Consider the following 7,286-nt stretch of genomic DNA (forward strand, 5'->3'; position numbering starts at 1 on the left):
CAAACTTCATCCTCCCCACACCCGCCCTGCTGTGCCACGCTCGCCTGTGGGAAGGAGGCAGTGCACCGAGCAACATCTGGGCTGCAGGACAGGGCAAGGATTCCATGTCCGTCTCCCCTAACCAATCTCTTGGAAGTCCCCGCCTTCACTTCCTAGGGCAACACCAGCACGGGGGAATAGGGAGAAGGACTGTGAGAAATCCCAAACTAATCATTCACAATATTGTTACTTTTCCAATTGTGACATAAAATTGTGAGCCGTTGAACATTTCAGTTGTAAAAAAACAGAACCCTTAAAATTCATCACGTTCTAAGATTATTATTTTTTGTTTGTTTTTTGCTGTGATCAGGATTAGCACAGACCCTTGTGTCAATGAGGACTATCTGGGGGGCGGGAATGGGCTGAAATGTGTTTTTCTTTGCAAACGTCCTGCTTACGCTGTGTTTCCTTCACTGTGCTGCCCCACTGTGGGTCAAATGAGATGGTTTGATGAAGCCCAGAGCTGTGGTTGTCATGGTAACGATGGGTTGTGATTAGTCCTCTGTGGGTGCTTCTTCCCCATTTTTTCCTCTCCACTCTGCTAAATGGAAAAGGTGACGTTGAAGAATTGATAACTTGCTTGGATTCATGTTGTACCTGTGACTATTCTATTAGCTGTCTCCTCTTCCCCTTATATGGGTAGAATTCGTATGACATGTGGACTTCCCTTCTTGATAAGTAGGTTAAATGCACACTGTGGTACTGTTTTCTAGTTTCTAGATGGTTGTACAAAGCAAAAAGTTCATGTGGTTATGTGTTTTTAAGAAAAATAAGTGATTGGTTACAAACTGTCCTTTTTTCATGATTACAAGCTCTCTGTTTTCCAACGGTCGTCCGGCTGCTTTGTTGCCAGCGAGTGGTGCGTGCGACTGCCGCTCTCCGCGTCTCTTGGCTTTCTGAACATGGCTCCCCGTAGTGCTAACTGGTGTATAGACTTGGAACATTAGGCTACAGTAAACTTTTTAAAAGTGTTTTACTACGTTGAGAGCTCTAACTGACCTTGTTCTTTAGGTAAGATGAGCTATGACATCAAAGCAATGGGATTCATGCAGAAAGTCCTGATTTTTTAAAATAGAAAAGAATCTCAAACAAAGAAAATGGTACATCAATTCCATGTAGGAGGCCTGGCACTTGTCACCCGTGAAACAACACTGTGCTTTCTGTGAACTTCCTGGAGGAATGGGTTAAGTATTCTCTCTGTAGAGGGGGAGACTGTGAGAGTAACTGGCGCCGAGGCCAGTGTGCATGAGACGCAAAGGGCGGTGTGTCGCCAGAGGCGTCGGTGAGGCCTTCCATCTTCAGCAGCGCGGGCTCTGGGCTTCCCTGTCTCTAGATAGCCTGAGCATGGTGCTCGCGACGCTTCCGGCCAGCATCACTCATGGCTGCGGATGTGTGTATGAATCGCTAGATACTCAACGCTTCTGCTTAAATGTGATAATGTAGTGGAGGATCCTAGACTTGAACCAGAGTTCCTATAGGAAATGTAGGTGGCAGCTTAACCTGCTATGTCACCACACCCATGCCCAACTACTTTCTTTATCTGATTCTCACACTCCAGGCCATCACTCCTCTGTCCTGATCACCCCCCAGAAACAGGTACCAGACAACCAGACACAACCTGACAGTACCGAGTCCTGCTATTATTCAAGCTGTACTTGAACCACCCCGCCCATTCCCTCCTGTGAAAAGACTCCTCCCCAGACTCTACCCTCTTTCCTTTAAATAATATGTCAGTCTTGGAATCATTCTGGACCTGCCCAGGGCTTTTGTTTTTGCTGCTTTGTCTGATTGTAGATCCTGTTTACTTACTGGACAGCTTTTCTGGACTGATTTTGGAAGGCAGGTCTTCCTTCCTTCGTCTCTTTCTCTTTCTTTCTTTTTCTTTCTTTCTTTCTTTCTTTCTTTCTTTCTTTCTTTCTTTCTTTCTTTCTTTCTTTCTTTCTTTCTTTCTTTCTTTCTTTCTTTCTTTCTTTCTTTCTTTCTTTCTTTCTTTCTTTCCTCTCTCTCTCTCTCTCTGTCTGTCTCTCTTTCTCTCAGCTTTAGAGTTATAGAGGGAAAGAGGGAGGGAAGACGAGAGACAGAATCTTCCATCTGCTGTTTCACTCGCTAGCTGGTTATAATGGCAAAGTCTGGGTTGGACTGAAACCACGAGGCAGAGCTTCATCCAGGTCTCTCACGTGGATGACAGGGGCCAAGCACTTGGGCCATTTGCTGCTGCTTTTCCAAGGTCATCAGCAGGGAGGTGGCCGGAACGAGCATCCGGGCTATATGAACTAATGTTCATATGGGATGCTGGCAACGCAGGCGGGGTCTTTGTCCAGTATGATACAACAGCTGCCCACCCCTCCGTAGAGGTACCCTTGTTTATAAATTGAAAATTTGTGATGATTTTGTCTATAGCAAGTCTATTGTCGCCGTTTTCCCAACAGAGCATATTCATGTCTCCATATCACGTATTGGAAAGTCAAAATATTTTAACTTTGTCATTATGATATCTTTTGTGGTAGTCTGTGTTTTGTTTCTTTTGTAATCAGGGCTAGTATGAATCCATGCCTAAATAAGACAGGGAACTGGATAGATTCCTTTAAATGTTTCTAGAAGATCAACACAGTTTAGAATGTTGACATGGTGGCAATGCCTTGGTGGCCTGGAGAGATCGAATCAGTCACATTCCTGCACGAGAAAGCGTCATACAGAGCAAGGCCCAGGATCTGCAGGCAGACGAGGATGACACAGAGGTGAGGAAGCAAAGCATGATGCTCGCAGAGCCCTCTCTTTGAGGCTGAAGGGAAGAAGCTGTCCCCCAAAGGGAAAGGACAAGACGAGCCAGCGAGTGCTGCAGCAGGTTACCCTGCAGCTCTTGGCTAAGACAAGTATTGACGGTGACTGTACCAAGGAACGCATCTCCGGAGGGAAGTGCTTTACACTGCTCCAAGAGTCTAAGACTCTAAGGTGGAGCAAAGCCAGTTCCTGGCTCCAGAGATCAGGCTTTCTCGGAAGAGGCTAATGCAGCTGATGATTTTAAGTTGAAGCCAATTCTTAGTGACCATTTAAAAAACCCAAGAACCATTAGAAATTTTACAACATTTCAAGACTCCATCTAAAATATCACAGCTCATTAACAATGCCTCTGGTCACCCCAGAGCCTCCCAGGGGGAATGTACAAGTGAAACGAAGATTGTTTTCATGGCGCGCTAACACAACATTCAGTATGCACGTGGGCATCCTATTATTTGAGAAATGCATTTAGTAAGGCCAGAGCCACCAGAAATAGTGATGCCTTTGAGGTATCTGGGCAAAGCAAATTGAAAAGCTCAATGAAAGAATCCTTGGTCTGGGTGAACGTTGTGTTAAGAACATTCATAATTCCTGGGAAGAAGTCAGGATATCAACAGCAGGAGTTTGGAAGAGGTTGACTTCAACCCCTTTGTGGATGGCCTTGAGGAGTGCAAGACTTCAGGGGAGGAAGTAGCTTGCAGATGGTGGAAACAGCAAGAACCCTGGGAGTGGAGCGCAGCCCGAGCTGGGCTGACCTGCTGCAACCTAGGGAGGCAGCTTTGATGGAAGAGGGAGGACGCGCCAAGAGGTGGCTGCTTGGGGTGGTACTCACTCCTGCTGCAGAAGCCGTGGGCATTGTGAAATGTCGCGAAAGTTTACAGCATGACAAGCAGCAGAAGGCTTCTAATTCTGAGAAAGTTCACTGTAAAATGCCATCAGTTGACAGCACATGCAACTGAGGAAGAGGAGTCAGCTGATGTGACCAGCTTCATCTTTGTTTCATTTTAATAAATCCATGAGACTACCCCAAATTTTGGCAACCATCGCGCTGCCCAGTCAACAGCCATCAACGCTGAGACATGACACATCTGAAGCAAAGATTCAAGTTCCAGCAGTCACTAGCATGCTTTAGCAACCGGGACCTTTCAGATGAAGCTACACTCATTTTTTTTAAAAAAATATTTGTTTATTTTTATTTCAAATGGAGATTTACAGAGAGGAAAGACAGATAAGGAAAAAAACATGCACTGGCTCACTCAAATGGCCACAAAAGCTGAGAGCCGGGAGCTCTTCTGGGAGCCCTACAAAGGTGCAGGGTCTCAAGGCTTTGGGCCATCCTCTACTGCTTTCCCAGGCCCTAAGGAAGGAGCTGGATTGGAAGCAGAGCAGCTGGGACATAAGCCAGTGCCCATAAGGGATGCTGGTGCTTGAAGGGGGAGGATAACCTGTTGGGCCACGTTGCTGATCCCTGAGCCAGGGCTTTCAAGGCACTCAGGCTTGCTCCGCCTGCTCCATGTTGCCAGGTGCTGGTCTTCACCGTGATTACAGGTTGTTGGTGTTTAAGGTTCCCATGGCTGAAGAGGCAAGGTTGCAGACAGCTCTCGATGTGTGGGAGAAGGCAGATGGTAGATCCGCTCGGTAGTTGTGGGGCTAGAGGAGGGATCAGTGGGTGAGAACAGGTGAGATGTGGCTGAGTCAGGACTGGCTGGCACCCTCACCCTCAGTCACTCTACGTGTCCTTTGTGTGTCACGACACACATCTCCATGTCCAGGGTGCTGTGCTCTGCTCCCCACGGTTGCTGAAGTTCTGTGCCGTTAGGTGTGATCACGCAGGCTTCTCAGCCAAATCCCCACTCCGAAGACGCATCACGAACATCCTCTGTGGGGAAATCCCAGTGCAAATCCACGATGATTGTCTTTGCTAAGATGCCTAGATGTGGGTTTCTTGAAGGTCTTTGGTTTTGGTTCATTGAACACTTTAGACACAGGTTGTCAAATCATTGCCCCCCAAAACCCTTTTGCAGCTTTGTCCTCTAGCAAGCCTGCATGCTTCATACGACCCTGCTGTTCAGGGCACTGTTCCTCAGAAACACGTCACGCTTCTGGTACCCACAAAGCACCGTGGACGCTGTTGGAAAAGCTGCCGCTCTGTTTGCAGTCATCAGCTCTCTGGTACACGCTGTGCACTTCCACCCCCTCTTAAGAAATGACACCACACACCAGACCTTTAGAAAATGCACATGGTCTTTTTCCCCCCTCCAAAATTTACTGCTTTATTTGAGGCAGACCTATATATATATGGAGAGAGAGACTTGCAGAAAGAGAGCTCCATTTGCTAGCTTACTTCCCCAAACTTCCACACCAGCCAGGGTTGGATGAGGCTGAAGTTAAGGACTCAGCAGTCAATCCGGACCTCCCACACGGCTGGCAGGGTTCCAAGTGTTTAAGCTGTCATCCACTGCCTCCCATGGACATTAGCAGGAAGCTGGACAGTCTCACCTGACATTAGGGTAAACCTATCTATCGCTCCAGTGGTCAGTTCATTCTGGTGAATGCAAGCTTCTTTGTTTTAGCTTTAAAAACAGAATCCACAGAATGTTATCATTAGCCACAGTGCAGTAGATCTCCAGAACCCGTTACTCCTGTGTAACAGTGACTTGGTGCCCATTCAGCAACCCTGGCTACTTCGCTTGCCCCCAGGAAGGAAATGCTTGCCCATGGAGCAACAACCCAATGCCAGGCAGCAGAATTACACGGTGTGTCTTCTGTTGGCTTCGGCTTTTTCTCTTGGATGTAACAGCGGCTTAGGAGTTGCCGTTCCGCAGGTGTCTACCACCTGGAAGTCCTCTTGTAGAGGCCCTGGGTTGGTGTGCTGGCTCTTTCAGCAGAGGGACATCAGCAACTTACGAATGAGCCTGAGATGCCACTGTGAGTCTATGAGCAGAGCTGAGCATCCAGGAGACACAGGCTGTCTGCCAGCGGCGGATGACACGGGCTAAGTAGCCTAGAGAAGGAAGGAAAGCATTGAACAGAGAGAGCAGGATGCTGAGTCGGACACGATGGCTTAACTGGCTAATCCTCTCCCTGCAACCTCTGGGATCCCACATAGGAGCTGGTTTGTGTCCCAGCTGTTCCACACCACTTCCAGTTCCCTGCCTGTGGCCTAGGAAAGCAGCAGAAGATGGTCCAAAGCCTTGGGACTCTGCTTCTGCTTGGGAGACCCAGAAGAAACTCCTGGCTTCAGACTGGCTCAACTCCTGCCATTGCAGCAATTTGGGGAGTGAACCAGTGAACTGAAGATATTTCTGTCTCGCCTTTTCTCTGGAAATCTGCCTTTCTGATAAAAATAATTCTTAAATTAAAAAGAAAGAAAGCAAGCAAGCAGGAGGCTGCTGGGTGCATTGGAACACAGATGTGACACCTGCCGGCCACAGGTGCAGAAATCTCCATTGACTCTCAAGAACCCTCAGGGGCCTTTCACGTAGAAGCCAGCTCTATCCAGGAAGGCTGGGAGTCCTGTCTGGCAGTCCTGTGGTGCTCCAGGGCCAGTGCATCCTGGGCAGCAGGAAGAGCAGGTGTGATGGTCCTGAGGTAGGCAGGAAGCCCTGTGGGGAAAGAACACCAAGGCTTATGGCACACATGACGTTGAGGCTGGAAGTTGGAGCCTTGCTCAGGATTGACAGTCTTGCATTCTGGGCGCCGTGCTACTCTGTATGCTTCTCTGCATGAATAGTACACAGGCAGACATCATGGGCTGGGAAGATATGTGGCCAGCAGAGGACCCCTAGAAGCATATGGGGGGTACATGTGGTAGTTGAGGCACTAGTGAGGTCACGGGGACCAAAATCAACTGGAATCTTTATTTTTCTTTTCAATTATTATTCGAAAGGTAGAGTTGCAGAGAGAGAGGCAAGGAGAGACTCTTCCATGTGGTGGTTTACTCCTAAAACGGCCAGGGTAGGGCCAGGCTGAAGCCAAGAGCCTGGAGATCCATCCAGGTCTCCCGTGTGGGTGCTGCAAGCATTTGGGCCAATTTCTGCTGCTTTCCTAGATGCGTTAGCAGGGAATTGAAATGGAAATGGACTTGTTCATTTGGAAATCCCGGGGTCTCAGGTAATGACTTAACTCTGGGCTACAAGGCTGGCCCCAGTAGAAACCTTCGTGGCACAACGAACTCAATTTTTGACAAAGGAGGCTGAAGGTCTAGTTCAGCAGTCTTGGACAGGTTGAGTCAGAATGAGAAGAGTCCGTTTCTAAGTTTGTAGAACCGCAGACAGCTCCACCAGTGCTGCAAGGAAAACACTGGGCTTCTCTGCAGCACACACCAAAGGCAGACAAAGCCTCCAGCTGGAAATTCCCATGAAGACACCACTGGGAAACTTGGGGGGCACACCAGGCCTAAGGGGGGTCTGGCTTTAAAGCAGAGGCAGACAAGATGCTCAGAAAAGCAAGAAGTTCAGGGCAGAAGG

The sequence above is a fragment of the Ochotona princeps genome, chromosome 2 (genome assembly GCF_030435755.1).
Source record: "Ochotona princeps isolate mOchPri1 chromosome 2, mOchPri1.hap1, whole genome shotgun sequence".
Lineage (NCBI taxonomy): Eukaryota > Metazoa > Chordata > Mammalia > Lagomorpha > Ochotonidae > Ochotona > Ochotona princeps.